Source organism: Tupaia chinensis, unplaced genomic scaffold, assembly GCF_000334495.1.
Source record: "Tupaia chinensis unplaced genomic scaffold, TupChi_1.0 Scaffold148296_1, whole genome shotgun sequence".
NCBI lineage: Eukaryota > Metazoa > Chordata > Mammalia > Scandentia > Tupaiidae > Tupaia > Tupaia belangeri.
The window spans coordinates 1,496,026-1,514,166 of NW_006208147.1; the positions used below are offsets into that span (position 1 = coordinate 1,496,026).

Consider the following 18,141-nt stretch of genomic DNA (forward strand, 5'->3'; position numbering starts at 1 on the left):
GCTTTCTGTCTCTCTGTCTCTCTCTGTCTGTCTGGCGAGTGCACGCGCCCTATAGCAAAAACCTCTCCAATAAAAAAAGAGTTCTGTAAGGAAGAAGGAGGTAGAAACATGGTGAGCATGATGTAAGCAGTCAGTCATGTTTGAATTCTAATTCAGTCCACCCGTCTACCTTTCCTACAGCTAGCCATCAGGCTCTGCTGGCAAAATCATGCAGCATGTATGAGCGATGCTCACTAATGACAATCTGACATTTAGGGCCTTAATACCGAATGACAGTTCATCTAGTCTACTAGTCCACTCCCTAGAAGGGATATTTTAAACTTCATCCCCTGACACTCAACAGTTACAGTCCTTTCAGTCTCTGAAAACTATCTCACCTACCAACTCACAAGGGAAATTAATAGTATTAGGAAGGAGCTCTATCAATTCTCTATTAATAAGCCCGCCCCTTGATCTTGGACTTCCCAGCCTCTACATCCATGAGCAATAAACTCTGTTTTTTGTAAATTCCCTAGTCTAAGGCATTTTGTTGTAGCAGCATGAATAGTCTAACACAATCACTTGGAAGCCTTGGACATGCTATTGTTCACCTTTTCTCCATGGAACACTCTGCTTTTCTATTTCATGACACCATGCATTCTCATTTCCTTTCTGTTTCTCAGAATGTCCCTTCAGCCTCTGATTCCCTTTTCATTTTATTTTATATAAACTTCCCAAGAGATCCTACTTAGCTAGTGCCTTCAGTGATCATCTGGGTAGCAAGGAGGTGAGTGCACTGTGTAATAAGATTCTACCACTACTCGCTAGCTCTGTAACTTGGGCAAGTCACAGAAATCGCTACATAAATTAAGTTACATAAATTTTGATTTCCACATTTCTAAGCAGGAATAATATTTCACTAATAAGACTGTTGTGAGGAAAGACATAGTGAATATGTAGTACTTAAAATGATGTCTGTATGTAGTAAGCCTTCAAATGTTAGCTTTTATTACTAATTTCATTATACTGATGATTTTCCAACCTGCCTGTCTGGTCTAAATATCTTCTGAGATTCAGAAACTTTTAACAATTACTCGAGTTGATGTCCAGAGGCCACTCGAACTCAAAAACCTTAAAAACTTAAATGATTATCTTCCCTCCTTTTTCCAAGGACGTTCCTCTTTTTGTGTCTTCTGTCACTAAGAATAGGGGCCAGTGCGTGTTTCTCTGGTTGAGGTGCTGGATTCCCACGTGATTGACCGTGGTTTGAGTCCCAGACCTGGCAGCTTGAAACTCACACCAGACACATGTGCATGCATACCCAAAATCCTGAGAGGAGAATAGAGGAGAAGGGATTGCAGAGTGGCCATCACACCCTAGAGTGATTTATTGTTTTCTGTCTCTATCTCTCCGGTAAATGCACATACCCTACAGCAAACATTTCTCTAAAAATAAAAAAGAATAGCAAATCAGAGCCAGCAGGTAAGGTGGTTAGGGTGCTGAATTCCCGCAGTTCAACCACGTAGAATGTTTGACCCAAAACGCAAATGACATGGACTAGGTTTCCTAGACATACATGACAGCTGTCTCAGATATGCTTTGTATGGCTGGATTAAAACACAAATATAGGTACACCATATAATTAGCTATGCTAAATGGTTAATAGCTATACAGCCCTGGGCTAGAGTCTCACCCAGCAATGTCTCTGCACTGAGCAGGAAAGATGGTGATTCCTCCATGAAGTTTTCACTTTAGTTCAGCAAACATCTGCTGAGTTCTCCTGTGCTCAAGAACAGGAACACAACTTCCCAATCATTTTAGTAAAAAAAAAGAAATCCATCCTGGGATTGAGTAAATGTTCTGGTTACTCCTCTGAAGAAAATTAGCATGACTCAATAATATTCTAAACACTCATCCAATTAATATTTTTAATTACTATGATTTCAAGCAAGCTGGTTATGAAAAGGGGTATAACTGTTTATATACAGAATAATCCCACAGAGCTGGCTCTATAGCACTGGGGTTAAGCACTGTGCATTGGAATCTAGATCCCACATGACTGACAGCAGTTTGTCTCCTGGTCCTAGTGGCTTGAAAAACACATCAGGCATGTCTACATGCCCCAAATCCTTATGGGATGGAGAAATGGAGAGAAAAGGACTGCAGCATTACCACGTTCCACTGGGGGTCCTCTCTATGTCTTTGTTTCTAGGATTAGTGCAAATGATATCCTCTAACGATGAAAGAAATAAGAAAAAGAAGAAAGGAAGGAAGGAAGGAAGGAAGGAAGGAAGGAAGGAAGGAAGGAAGGAAGGAAGAGAAAGAAAGAGAAAGGAAGGGAAGAAGGAAGGAAGAAGGAAAAAGAAAAAGAAAGAAGGAAAGAAAAAGAAAGAAATTCAACATTACCTAACCATTCTTTCCAAAGCACAGAGGTTTTACAAGACAAATTCCCTAACACTTTCAGAACAATGTGCAAACATCAGAGGACCATCTGGACTTTTCAGACACAGCCATTTTAGGGACTAATCATGAGAGCTGGGTACTAGCCTCATTGTCGTGGTACTGGTAAGGAAATTGATGCAAGGAAGGTTAAGTAATTTTGGCAAGTTCAAAACTTGCTTTCTTTACACAAGATGTGGCACCCTGAGGGCTATCTGTAGATGCATCATCTATAAAAAAAATGTGATTCAGGGGCCAGTTCCATAACCTAGTCATTAAGGCAGCCAGATCACATATGGGTGACCACCCAGTTTGAGTCCTGGACCCAGTGGCTTGAGAAACATACCAGGTGCATGTGTGTGCATGCTCAAAATCTCGAGAAGAGGAAGAGATTGAGAAGAAATCATGGTGTGATCATTTCTCATGGAGCGGGTGTGCTTTCTTCTCTCGCTCTCTCACTGCCTTTCTATCTCTCTCTGGCAAGCATAAGTGCCCTCTGGCAATAATGAATGAATGTGATTCAATCTTAATTAAATAAGTGACCGAGAAAGTAAGTCTTCACAAAGAAGTGAATACCTTTCTTCCTCTCCTTCAAGTAAGCACAGATGATTCAGAGATCCATGGGAGAAAAGAGCACAACTTAGAAAACACAATCAACTAATCTTTCTATGGCCTTTGAAAAACATCAACAGACTTTCATCTCTGTTACTGTACAGCTAGTCGAGGTTGACTCAGAGTTCTTGGCTATGTCTGATGTGGGAATGTGGGTATTTTCTTAACAGATAGTTAAGTAGCTCTGAAAAAGAGATGCAACCTATCTTCTAATTAGCAAAATATGTGCCTACACACCAAGGATTGAGAGAACAAACAGAATCAATTTGAATATTGATTGGATGAAGCCAGTGCCATCAAGTAGGAAGGGAAAAAATATTCAAAAGGGGAATTATGTAGGAAGAGAGCAAAACTTTTTTTAAAAAACCATCAACTTCAGTACATGACTAACAATTTCACAATGAAGACAACATTCACCAGCAGGCACTGCAAGTGATCAAACAACTAGACAAAGAACATCACACTTTTACAACAAATGATGCCCAAGACATTGAGAAAACAAATGAAGATTACACCAGACCTAGGTGTAATAAGTAACACCAGACCATTATTTTCCAAAGTACAGAAGACATCAAGAAATATTTTACTTATCTGGCAACATAGGATTTATCAGTTAGCAGACACCTCATTGTACCAGAGATTCTCCAGAAGTTTTAAAGACCTTTGCGTCCCTCATCTGGGCTATGGGAAAAAAAATAAAAATAATAATAATAAGAAGAAACATTTTACTTGAAAGATGTGAAATGAACAGGAGGAAGACGTTAGAAACAGTTTTGGAACCTGGTGGCAGCAGAAACAAAACTGGACCCACTTGAGAAAGATCCTGGGTTAGTATCCAGGAACTTCCCTGAAAAACCAGACATGTGAGTGTGCACTTCATTCAGACCAGCTGAGACTGGAAGTAGATTGAGGCATGAAGACTCTGTTGGGGGTGCCTGTCTTTCTCTGTTTCATGGAACAAATAAATAAGCAAACTATTTTTAAAAAAGAAAGATTTTTTATGTAAAGTATTTGCTGCTATAAAAAGGAAAAAAAGGAAGAGCAAGTAACAAAGGCAGAAACAATCTGACAAAGCAAAGGTAAACAACAGTGAGGTGTACCACTGGGAGTCTATAGCTCACAAAATGTTTCTCAAGATTAGAGAAGATACCCCAAGTAAGATACCCCAAGTACACCAGTTCCCTTTTTTATTTCTCTATCTCTGTCTTTTTCTTTTTCTTTTTTTTTTTTTCCAATTTGTTATAGGGTAGGTGTGCTCTTATGAGAGAAATATAGCAGAAGGTAGGGAGTGAGAAGGCACCTCCCAGGGGAATGGCCATGCTATAATCCATTCTTTATTCTCCTCTTGGGATTTTGGGCACACATGTACATATCCCCAGAATGTTTTTCAAGCTGCTGGACCTGAGATTTGAACCACCTTGTCGGCTATATGGGATTCAGTTGCCTTCATCGCCACTGTCTCCATTGACCCATAGTTCCCTTTTCTCTGCACCCTTTGTGCCTTCTTTCGCCTGGAAAGCCCTTTCACTTTTTTCAAGACTCAAGTCAGATCTCATTTTCTTGCCAAAGTTTCCCTGATGCTCTCCTTGGAGGCTAAGGGCATACAACTAAATATTTGGTTCTCTGTTACCCTCCTTAGAGAGTTGCACAGTGTTACACAGCTATCTGTCTCATTGGCAAAGGTTTGCATTCTTGGTGCAAACATTTCACAATATTACATTGTTTCTCACATACTATGAGCTCAATAACTGGATTTTGGTGGCAATTTCTACCAAAACACAATACTTATTTAATAAATAATTAAAATTAAAGGTTTCTATTTTCTTCATTGTTGAGAGTCAAATCACAAAAGTGATGGGCAGGGGGACAGTTTTATTTTGGTTTTGTTCTTTTTTTAAAAAAAAAAAGTGGAGGAGATGGTGGAATTGAGGGTCTCTGCTTCTCACATTTTAGTGCAGAAATGTGACATAAGCCAATGGTAGCACATAACATAATTGCAAAAGAAAAGGGTTAAAGAGCTAAAATATTCACCCGACTTTGCAACAAAATCAGGAAAAAAAAAAAACTGACTGAGATACTGAAAAACTGCCCAAGGAAACTGATATTGTCCTGAAATTAGGAAGAACTTAAAAACCATCACTGAATTTTAAATAGTTCAAACATTAACTCTTTGCTGCAGGGGGTCTCAAAAAACAGAAGATCTTGTAATGCAAATTGCTAAAACACTACTAATTTGTTTCCTAGGGTTTTGAAATAGCTCTTAATTGCTGCTCTATCTTTGATCAAGACCAAGAAAAAAAGCATTAATTTCAAATCCACTCAGTATTCCAAAGTCCAACAGAAAGCACATATGTTAAACGTTTTAAAGTATGACCCACACTGAAAAACTGGACAGTTGGTGAACTTTAGCTGTTACAGAATGTGAAGATAAAATTGTCTCTTCTCTCTGTAGCTTCTACAGTACATACAGGGTTTCTCAGTCTGGTATGTGAATATCATCATCACTCATCTTCTTAATTTTAATTTAATTTTGGGAGAACGAAGTAATTGTTTTAAAAACAGAATATTGAGTAACTTTGAAGGATGATTAATTTTTTTTTCTCTTTCTACATGTTTCTTCTTTCGGGATATTTTTCCCTGCTCATTTGGTGAGTTTGTGTTCATTCTTTAAAGCTCCCTAAAGTTTAAGCTTTCATAAACTTTAATTTGAAACATCATCCTTCAAACATCTGTAAATCTAAATTTTATGGAAATCATAAGATTATGTTTTTTAATCACTTTAATATCAAAAAGTATTTCAAGATCTTTACATATTTTTATTTCATTAGTTTGGATATGTTCATCCATATCATTTAAAAATCATAAATAGAGACCAGCAGTTAGCATAATTGCTATGTCGCTGGACTCCCATGTAGTCGACCGTGGTTTGAGTCCTGGATTCAGTGGCTTAAACTCACACCGGGCACATATGTGTGCATGCCCAAGATCCCGAGAGGAGAATGGAGGAGAAGGGATTGTAGCGTGGCCATCCCCCCTGGGGGGTGATTTCTTGCTTTCTGTTTCTTCGTCTCTCTGTCTTTCTGGCATGCACATGCGCCCTATAGCAAAAGAAAAAAAAAATTCCTCAAAAATAGGAAAAAAATCATAAATAAACTAAACCAAGATTTTTCTAAAAATTTTCCAAAATAAAAATAGAGTGGATTTCACCAAAAACTATTGATTACTTTTACCACTGAAGGTCAGAATAATATTTTTCATATATATTCAACTAGCAGATTAATGCATCAGGAAAAATTGACTTTGCTAAGTAAAAATGAACGAAAAAGACCTGCTAGCAAAGAAGAAGCATTAAATTATAAAACAAATCCACCAGAACCCAGATGACCTATAAAAAATAAGGCTGAAAAGAACAGAGTCTCTTGTTAGTAAACACTAAAAGGAGATCATAGTATTTTTTAAATAAAAGGATCTTAAAATTCCATGCAAGCATATGATAATTTCACTCAAACAATTCCAACAGGTACCAATGTAATATTAAAGTACTATAGCACATGCCATTGTTGCCTTTCCAACATCCATCCTCTAATTCTTTCTTGCTGAGTGTCCACCTGTTTCTATGAAATTAGGCTCAGAGAAGGTGACCCAATCCACAGTCCAAGGGTAAATCTGCATCAGTCAGACTTTTACAGCTAGCCCAATCCTTTTGCTAATGATTCTTTCAAGGCTGAGTACATTCATCACCTCCTCCGGGCAAGATAATCCATCTTCTTTTACCAGAAGTTGCCATGTCAGGATCTTATGCAAGGAACTGTGGCAGCCATCCTGCTAACCTGAGGTGAATGGGCTTCCACTCTAAAGAGGACAGAATAAACAAATGAAATGGACCTGTGCCCTCAGTGGCATTATTGAGCTTCTCAGTCAACAAAGCCTGTGGTCACCCTACCCTAGACTCTATTCTGTGGGATGATAAATTCTTTCAGTGTATAAGCCATCTGGAGTTTAAGTTTTATGTCACTAGCAGCTAGAAACATGCTAACTGATGAAACATGTTAAAAGAAATTGGAGACCACTGCATGATCCCATCAGAGTTACCTTGTTCATGCAAAATAAACAAGTTCCTGGTCCTTCCATCATCTTCTGCTTATATGAGAGCCAGGAAAGGAGGAGCAGAGTCCAAGAAACTATTCCACAGTCTTCTGCCAGGAACCTGTGCTGCTCGCAGAGACAGTAAGGGATTAGGGCTGCTTGACTGGTCCTTCCATCACTGCCCCACCCTCTGTTGGTCCCAGAGCCACAGAGGAGCAGGGTCACCATGCCCACATGCTGCACACAGTGCACAACTTCACCTACTCCCTTAAGCTTCACCTCAAGTCAACGCTCAGTCTCACTGGAATTAAAAAATTTTGGAAATAAGAGAGAAACTTGTGCAGAGCTTCTGTATATCACAGACAAGTGCACAAGCATACAATTGTAGGAACTTACCCCAAATAAGTAGGAAGAAGTGAGTGCCTCACCAGATGCCAAGAAAAGAAAGCAGAGGATCAAGAAATATGAAAAATTCAGGAGGTTTATTTCCCTCAAAAGAACACAGTAAATCCTCACCAACAATGGAAATTAAAAAAAAAACTCAAGAAATTATAGAAATGACAGAAATAGAATTCAGAATATTCATAGTAATAAAACTCAGTGAAATGCAAAAGAAAATAAAAAACTAATTTTAGGAGATTAAAAAATCATTCCATGACATGAAGGAGGAATTCCATAAAAAGATAGACACCTTGATAAAGAATCAAACAGAACTCCTGGAAATGAGTAAGGCTGAGTATACGTTCATCACCTTATCAAGGCAAGATAGTCTCTCTTCTTTTACTAGAAGTTGCCATGTCAGGATCTGATGCAAGGAACTGTGGCAGCCATCCTGCTAACCTGAGGTGGATGGGCTTCCACTCTGAAGATAACAGAATAAACAAATGAAATGGACCTGTACCCTCAATGGCATTATTGAGCTTCTCAGTCAACAAAGCCTGTGGTCACCCTGCCAGAGACTCTATTCTGTGAGGTGATAAATTCATTCAGTATATAAGCTACCTGGATACAATACAGGAAATCAAAATTTGCCTTGACAGCATCAACACCAGAGTGGACCACGCAGAAGAAGGATTTTCTGACCTGGAAGACAAAGCTTCTGACTTAATTCAAACCACGAGAAAGAATTAACAGCAACAACAACAACAAAATGAGGATCCTATATGGGACATACTAGACACCATTTAATGCCCAAAATGAAGAAGCTGGTAAAGACACAGAAAATCTCTTTATAAATACTATCTGAAAACTTTCCAAAACTAGAGAAAGAAAGACATACAAATCCAGAAAGCACAAAGAACATCAAATATTGTAGACACAACTTAAGGAGACCTTCTCCATGGCACATCATAGTCAGAATGGTAAAAATCAAAGGCAAATAAAGACAAGATTCTAAAAATGGCGAGAGAGAAGCATCAAGTTACTTACAAAAGCTATCCTATCAGGCTAGCACCAGACCCCTCAACTGAAATGATACAGGCAAAGGGAACCAGCAGTTAGCGTAATGGCTATGTCACTGAACTCCCATGTAGTTGACCGTGGTTCAAGTCCTGGACCAGGTGGCTTAAACTCACACTGGGTGCATGTGCGTGCGTGCCCAAGATCCTGAGAGGAGAATGGAGGAGAAGGGATTGCGGTGTGGCCATCCCCCCAGGGGGGGATTTCTTGCTTTCTATCTCTCTGTCTCTCTGGCGAGCACATGTGCCCTATAGCCAAAAAAAAAAACCTCTGCCCCCCAAAATAAATAAATAAATACTGAATGGAATACTACATTAGGAAAACTAAAGAGAAACAAATAGAAATAAGAGAACACAAAATGACCAAAAATATGGCTAATGCAATGATGGGGATAAGTTCACAAATATCAATAATAACATTGAATGCTAATGGAGTAAAGTCTCCAATTAAAGTCTCCAAGTCTCCAATCTATTCAGACTGGCTGAATAGATTTAAACAAGACACAGAAGATTGGCTGAATAGATAAACAAATAAACATCTGCTGCTTACAAGAAACATACTTCACTGATAAAGACGTACATAGACTGAAAGTAAAGGGCTGGAAAAAACTATTCAGTGCAAATAGAAACCAAAGTAAGGCAGGAGTCGTGATACTCATATTAGACACAATAGACTTCAAGATAAAAACCGTAAGAAGAGACAGAAGAGTACTAAAAGGGCAAATCCACCCAGAAAATACAACACTTAACAAACATTTATATACCCAATGCTGGAGCACCCAAATGCATGAGAAAAGGCTGCTAGCTCTGAAGGGAGAGATAGACTGCCACACAATAATCATTGGGAATCTCAACACTCCACTGGCTCCTCTGGACAGATCATCTAGAAAAAATTAAAGAGATACAGTATCTAAATGATATCATAAACCAAATGGACTTGACAGACATGTATAGGACATTTCACCCAACAACCACAAAATACACATTTTTCTTACCCCAACATGGGACATTTTCAAAGATCAGCCATGTAATAGGACACAGAACAAGCCTTTACAAATCCAAATGTATAGAAACTGTATCTGGCATCTTCTCCAATCACAATGGAATTAAACTTGAAATCAACTATAGAAAGAACTTTCAAAAATACATAAACATGGAGCCAACAGATGGCATATTGGTTATGTCACTGACTCCCACATAGCCGAATGCAGTTTGAGTCCCAAACCAGGTGGCTTGAAAAATCACTCTGGGTACATGCGCACACATACCCAAGATGCCAGGAAGAGAATGGAGGAGAAGAGATTGCTACATGGCCATTCTCCCTGGAGGGGTGATTTCTCACTTTTCCTCTCACTGTCTCTGTCTCTGTCCCTCTCTCTCTCCAGCAAGTGCACACACTCTGTGGTAAAAACCTCTAAAAAAAAATACACAAACAAATAGAAACTAAACAATTCACTCTTGAATGACTTCATAACCACTGAAGAAATTAAGACAACTCAAAAGATTCATTAAAACCAATGATGATGAGTACATGAGTTTCTATAACTTATGGGACACAGAGAAAGCAGTCATAAGAAGGATGTTCATGACAATTAGTACTCGCAAGAAAAAAATAAACAGAAAGGTGGCAGGTAGACAAACAAACAATATATCTCAGTGATCTTGAAATTAAAAAATTACCAGGAGAAAAGATGAAATAAAGATTAGAGAAAAAAATAAATGAAATAGATAATAAAAGAACTATACAGAAAATCAATGAAAACAAAAGCTGGTTCTTTGAGAAAATTAACAAAATTGACACACCTTAGCTAGACTAATCAAGAACAGAGAAAAGAAACCAGATAAATAAAACAGGTAATACAAGTGACTATATACCTACAAATAAAAATGCATAGACAAGATGGGCAAATTTCTGGATACACAGAATCTACTAACGTTGAACAAGAAGAAATAGAAAACCCAAATAGACCAATAACAAACAATGAGATTGGATTAACAATAAATAGTCCCCCAACAAAGAAAAATCCAGGTTCTGACAACTTCATTTCCAAATTCTGCAAAACTTTAAAAGAACCAACCCTGATTCTTCTCAAATTATTTCTAAAGTATCTAAAAGGAAGGAACCATCCCAAATTCATCCTATGAAGCCTCCATCACCCTGATCCCTCAAATAGACAGGGACATACAAAAAGAAAGGAAAAAAAAAAAAACAGACCAATATCCTTGATGAATACAGATGCAAAAATTCTCTACAAGATACTAGCAAACTGTATTCAACAATGCATTAAAGATATTATACACCATATCTTATTCCAGGGATCCAATGGTGTTTTTTTTTTTGCAAAACAGGGGCCAGCAGGTGGCATGAACCTATTTGGTTCTTTAATTCTGGACAGCCATAATACAGTCATATTTATAACAGTTTCTTAATTTTATTTTAGCCAAAAACTCTGGATGTTTACAGAAAAATTTCTTCTAGTGTGTTTCTTAAATCTAGATCACCCATGTAATTCTTGATATTTTTAAAAAGAATTTGTTTCATCTACAAAATAAAGGTATTATGGTTACTTCTCCCCTTATTAAAAAGCTATTACATAAAAGTTAAAACTTAAGTAACAATTTGCACTAAATAAAACCTTCCTGAGGTAACATCTGTGACAAAAACAAACAAATCAAACCAAATCAAATGAAATTATTACCCAGCACATTTTAATTATCAGAGGATATATTTTAGATAGAACACTCAGAGCTTTACATGTGAAATGACATGCTGCTTTGATTTCTAATTAATCCAAAAATTGTCACTTCAAAAGACCAATCAGCCATTCAGCCATGTCATAGATTTTTCAGACTTAATTGTCAACAGAATAGTTCAGCATTTCCTAATGAGAAGTAAAATAAGAAGAGACCTGAATGAAGATCTACTAGTATTTAAGTAATTATACTTGTTAGGAGATTGCTACTTGCTAAGCATGTGTAAGTTCCTGTCTGTGAATATTAATAAAAGGTAAGGTTCTCTGTTGACTTCAGAATATCTCAGCAACATACAATGTCATAGGCCAGATTGCTAATTAAGTCAGCCACCCTAACTGGTTTGGCCATACCATGTTTTATTTGCTTGTCTCCATTCTGTATACCATAGTCAGTTTGAGTTGTTCTAACAAAATGCCATGGACAGGTGACTTCTTTGCTTAAGAAATTTTTTATTTAACTTTTATTTATTTATTATTATTTTTTAATATTGAGAGAGAAAGTAAGAAAGCAAGATTCTGGGTCCAGGACTCGAACCATGGTCGGCCATGTGGGAATCCAGCGCCTTTAACCTCATGTCACCTGCCAGCCCCACACAGGTGACCTTTAAACAACGAAAACTTATTTCTCACAGTTTTGGAGACTTATAGGTACCAGATCAGGATGTGATCATAAAATACAGATATTTCAATAATAATATCCAGTGATGGGATTTTCATACGTGGAGGTGAGTGTGAGCATTAAATGAGACAACTGTGTGAAGAGTTTAACATGGCACTCGGTACATACCAAGTGTCAACATATATTAACTATTATTGTCATTCTTATTAGAGATTACCTACTTTGCCTAAGGCTACACTCTTGGTGACAGACCGATGACCTTAAAAAGTTGAAATTCTCGACAATAATGTAATAAGCTACATTTAGGAGTGATTTAATAAGCTCAATGATCAAATTCACTTTCAGTGAGTAATTTAAGTACCACAGAAAACAAAACCGTGCAACTAATACTAAGAAGCAAGATGATGAGGTACAAAGAACCCTGAGCAAAGACCTAGATTCCAGGCTTAATCACGCTAGTAATTAAATGTGTTACCACAGGAAATTATCTGAAATCCCTAAATTACTATGAGAAGCAAAAAATCATACATTTCTCATCTACTTCACAAGTATAAAATGACTTAATATATGTGAAAGTGCCTGAAAAAGTGTAAAATGGGAAAAGTTTTCTTCCTCACTTCTCATGCCAGAATATATCCAAGATTAAAATGTTAATACAAAAAAAATAGAAAATAGAAGAGAAAATTTATTTAATTTTAGGATGATGAGAAACTTTCTTATTATGATGACAAAGAGAAACACTTTAAGTTGGTCAGCCTATGGCCTGGTGGTTAAAGTGGCTGAATCCCACATGATCAACACTGTGGCTCAAGTCTTGGACCTGGTAGCTTGAGAAATTTGTTGGCTGTGTGTGCATGCGTGCCTAAAATCCCCAAAAAAGAGGGAGAAATAGAGAAAGGATTATGGCATGACTATTCTCTAGGGGAAGGATGCTTCTCATTTTCTCCCTTCCTCTCTCTCTCTGTGAGTGTGTGTGTGTGTGTGTGTGTGTGTGTGTGTGTGTGTCTTTCTCCAATGAGTGCATCTGTTCTTTGGCAAATTGAAAAACAAAAGTAATCAAGTTGCATCAAAAATAATAAAATACTTAGGAGCACATTTATCAGAAAAAAAAGATAAATACACTATGAACAATAACAGCAGAAAATTGTTGAAAGAAACTCAAGAAGCTCAAAAATAAATGGAAGATATTCCACATGCATTAATTAGAAGACTTAATATTGTCTTCATGGTAACTCCCAAAAGTTATCTAAAAATACGATCTCTATCAAAATCTCAATTGAATTTTTGTAAATATTAACAAACTAATCCTAAAATTCAAATGGACATACAGAATGATCAAAATAATCCTGAAAAATAAGAACAAGTTTGGAGGATTCACTCTTCTTGATTTCCAAATGTACTGCAAATTACAGTAATCAATACAGTGGAGTACTAGCATAAAAACAGACATAGAGCAATGGAAGAGAGCTCAGAAACTACCTTTACATTTATGTTCACTTGATTTTTGACAACTGTGCCAACATACTCCAGTACAGAAATGAGAGTCTTCTCAACAAATGATGTAGGGACAATTCAATCTCTATTTACAAAAGAAATAAGATAAATTGGACTTTTCAAGCTTTGACTCAGTCATGATATTACTGTTTATTGACTGAGGTCACATGGGATGTCTAGGTTCAGTTCATAGCTCACCTTAAAATCTGGGTGTGCTGGTGCAAGAGGATCACAATATGACAAAACTTTGAAAACTACACACACACACACACACACACATGCACACCAAAAATTAAAAGCTTTGTGCTTCAAAAGACATCAGAAAGTAAATGAACAAAACCACTAAAAAATAGGGAAAAATATTTACAAATTTTATATCTGATAAGACTCTTATATCCAGAATATATAAAGAATTCTTAGAATTTATTTAAAAAGACAAATAACTTTCTTTTTTTTTTTTGCTTTTGTGGTGATTTATTATCTTTTATCGTGAATAAAGTCATAGAAAATTATTTGGTTTAGCTCTCAGCAGCCCCCTCCTGCGCTCTGAGGAAGCTTGGCTCTTCTGGGCTAGGGACATCTTGGGACCATTCCACCTCTTCTTTTTAACTTCTTTCTTGGGTTTCTTTTCATAGACTGGGTTCTCTCGTATAGCAGTGTGAGCTTTCTTATACATCTCCTCCATCATGTCTGGAGTTACATTGTTCTTTATGTACTGAGAGAACTGTTTCTTGTAAGCGTCTTCATCTTCTTCCATTAGGTAACACATGTAGTCTGCAGCGTTCTGGTCCATGATGTGCTTCCGATGGACTTCTGCATTAAGTTCCTTGCTTTCAGAATCATAACCAGGGAATCGTTTGGTACTGTGAGGGATAGATAAGCCTCCATCCACCACTCCCTTCAGGGCCCCAAAAACTTTATTGCCAGTGGTGGTTCTGGCAAGGCCTGCATCCAAATAGCAGGTGAAGGCACCAGGTTGACCATCGATGCTTTCTACATTGTACTCATCTCCGGTCACTTCCACTTGACCTTCATAGATCTTGTCCATGCCAAGCCTACTGAGAAGCCTGCGGGCCAGCAGCAGGCCAGTACAATATGCTGCAGCATGATTTGTCAGGCCAGCCTTCGCACCGTATTTTGGTAGTTGGTGTGCATAAGCTGCGCAGACGATCATGTCCCTTCTACATGGGCATAAGCAATCTGACAAATGATATCTCTGTTACACGAACTATCATCCTGTATTTAGGTTGTTGTACTTATTTTTATCCTGGGTCACCAAGCGTTTCCGAGCATAGTAATCAGTTTTACCCTCTCGTCGTCTTCTAAATTTCACTTGGTATCTCTTAAAGTAGGCCTTATTCTTGGAGAGTTGGTTTTTTTTGTTTGTTTGGATTTTTTGTTTGTTTGTTTGTTTTGTTTTTTGCTATAGGGCGAGTACGTTGGCCAGAAAGACAGAGAGAGACAGAGAGATAGAAAGCGAGAAATAACCCCCCGGGGGAATGGTCACGCCGCAATCCCTTCTCCTCCATTCTCCTCTCGGGATCTTGGGCATGCACGCACACGCACCCGGCGTGAGTTTTAAGCCACCAGGTCCAGGACGCGAACCGCGGTCAACTACGTGGGAGTCCAGCGACATAGCCATTACGCTAACTGGTGGTTCCCGAGTAGGCCTTATTCTTTTTTTTTTTTTTTTTTTTTCGAGTAGGCCTTATTCTTGACGACTTTAACAAATCCCATCCTGCGGAAGAGTGACCAGCGGCCGCAGTCAACCTGCAGGCCCACAAGCACTACCCAAATAACTTACTTTTAAAAATGACCAAGTACCTTGAATAGTTACTATTCCAAAGATATGCAAATGATTAATATATATTTTAAAAATGTTCAAGGTCTAACCAGTTGGTGCATGGTGCTTAAGGAAGCTAGATCCCACATGGCCAACTGCACAGTTTAAATCCCAGACCTGGCAACTCGAAAACATGCCAGGCACATATTTATGCAAGTCCAAAATCCTGAAAGGAGAATGGGAGAAGGGACTGTGGCATGACTATCCCCCATGGAGGGATGCCTTCTTGCTTTTCATCTTGCTCTCTCTGTCTCTCTCTCAGGCAAGCACATGTGCCCTCTACCAATTTTATTTTTTTAATGTTCAATATCATCGGTCACTAGAGAAGTGCAAATCAAAGCTGCAATGAAATACCACTGCACACTCATGGGACAGCTAGTAAGAAGTGTTGGCAAAAATATAAAGCTATTGGAGCATTCACCAAAGCTGGTGGACTTAAAAAATAGTGCAGCCACTTTGGAAACCAGTGTGGCAATTCTTAAAATGTTAAACATTAGAACCAGCAGTTAGTGTAATGGCTATGTTGCTGGACTCCCACGTAGTCAACCGCGGTTCGCGTCCCGGACCGGGTGGCTTAAAACTCACACCAGGCACATGTGCATGTGTGCCCAAGATCCTGAGAGGAGAATGGAGAAGGGATTGCGGCGTGACCATTCCCCCTGGGGGGTGATTTCTTGCTTTCTGTCTCTCTGTCTCTGTCTGTCTGGCGAGCACACGCACCCTATAGCAAAAACCTCTCCCAAAAAAAAGCAGAAAAAAATGTTAAACATTGAGTTACCATGTGACCTAGAAATTTCAATCCTAGATACGTACCCAAGAGTAATGAAAGCATATGTTGAAAAGCCTTTGTAAAAATGTTCATAACAGAATTACTCACAGTCATCATAAAACAAAAACAGCCCACATGTCCATCAACTGATGGATAGATGAACAAAATATGGTACATTCATACAATAGAATTGTATTGTTTATTACACAACAATAAAAGAAATTAAGTGCTTATACATGCTGAAAAGTGAATAAACCTTAAAAACATTATGTTAAGTGAAGAATACCAGTCCCAAAGGGCACATATTATATGATTTGATTTATATAAAAGTCCAAAATAGACAAATTCATGAAGACAGGAAGTAGATTAATGATCACAGGGGTTGGACCAGAGGAAAAATGAGGAGTGACCAGTAAGTAGTTGAGTGTCATTTTGGAAAGCTGAAAATGTTTTAAAAATAGGTAGCAGTAATTATCACAGGAGTCTGTAAATATATTAAAAACACCAACATGATATATAAATTTTATCTCTTCTATTAAAAAATACTGGAGTTTATCAATGGGAAAATATAGCTTTGTAAAGCCAAAATGATCATTTAAAAAGTAAAGTATATTTAAGTAAATTTTTAAATGGTGGAGAAACAAAATGTGCAATTAACTATAATATAGTGTTAATGTCTTCAATATGTAAAGTATATTTATAAACCAATAAGACAAAAAGGTAAGCATCCCAAGAGAAAATGGGTGAAAATGTAGGAAGTCATAGAAGATGAAATATATATGTTAACACATTAAAAAAAATTCTCATGTTGAGTAGTAATCAAAGAACAAAATTAAAATGACGTGTTATGCTTACTAGATTGATCAAGATTACAAAGAATCATGCTCATGTAGGCCAGTATGTAGAAATACAGGCATTCTCACATAATGCTACTGGCATATTACGCATTGGTATCATGGTCTGTAGGCCAGTGTATTAATATGTATTACAGTCCTTAAAATCACTACTGTATTTTTTTTTCCATTTACTTGTTTTGTTTTGTTGAGAGATTTTTGCTATAGGGCATGTGTACTCACAGAGACACAGAGAGACAGCAAGCAACAAATCACTCCCCAGCAGGGCTGGCCATGCTCGAATCCTTCTCCTCCATTCTCCTCTCTGAATTTTGGGCACACACGCACACACACACACACACACACACACACACGGGCTGGTGTGAATTGCAAGCTGCAGGGTTCGTAACTTGAACTGTCGTCAACCACGTGGGAGTGCAGTATCTCAACAACTATGCCACCCACTAGCTTCAACACGCCTATATTTTGACCTTGTAATTCCAATGCTGTAATTTCAGAGTAAGGAAATAATTGGACATATTAGCTAAAGTAAATAAAAAATGTTTGCCAAAATAATTTTTATGATAGGAAAATACTAGAATCTACATGTTAAATAATTTGAATAGAGCTAAAAAGTTGTCTTTACTTATACAATGAATTCCTGAGCATCCAGTTAGAATGAAGATGTATCTGTTCACCCAGCCTTGTGGTGCAGTCAACCGTGCACTGAACTGTAGTGCTGGAGGCCACAAGGCCAACCATTAATTTGGATCCATGGGTTGGTCTGAAAGCACACTGAGTCCGAGCACATTTGCCTGAGATCTTGAGCTGGAATCCTTGGGGAAGGGTGGACACTGTGGGACAAGACCCTATTGAGGGTCTCTCTCTCTCCTCTCATGGATAAATAATGGAGAATCTGCCTTAATATTAATATTGATAATAATAATACAGATAACAATAATGAGAATAATATCTACTAAGGGATTATTTCATATTATAATTATTATCATTGGTATTATTAATATTAAGATAAATTCTCCGTTATTTATCCACTGTAAATGTAGGGTTTTTAAATAACCACAAATACTCATGGCTAGACTATGCCATACAGGGGAGCTCCCCTAGTCCCAAGAGCCGGACATCTGGCCATTACCTTCTCAAGTGAGGAATTATTCCCAAACCACTGCATTCGGTGGTCACTCTTGGAGAGTTTTCACTGTAACCATGTAATAACTGTTATTCATTTATCACAATGAG

The 18,141-nt window shown here is 37.8% G+C and overlaps 1 pseudogene; it reads right to left on the bottom strand.

Annotated features, from left to right (window-relative positions):
• The window catches only part of LOC102499632 (60S ribosomal protein L5 pseudogene), a 22,543-nt pseudogene extending 7,322 nt beyond the window's left edge, over positions 1-15,221 (bottom strand).
• Positions 15,222-18,141: the final 2,920 nt, after the last annotated feature.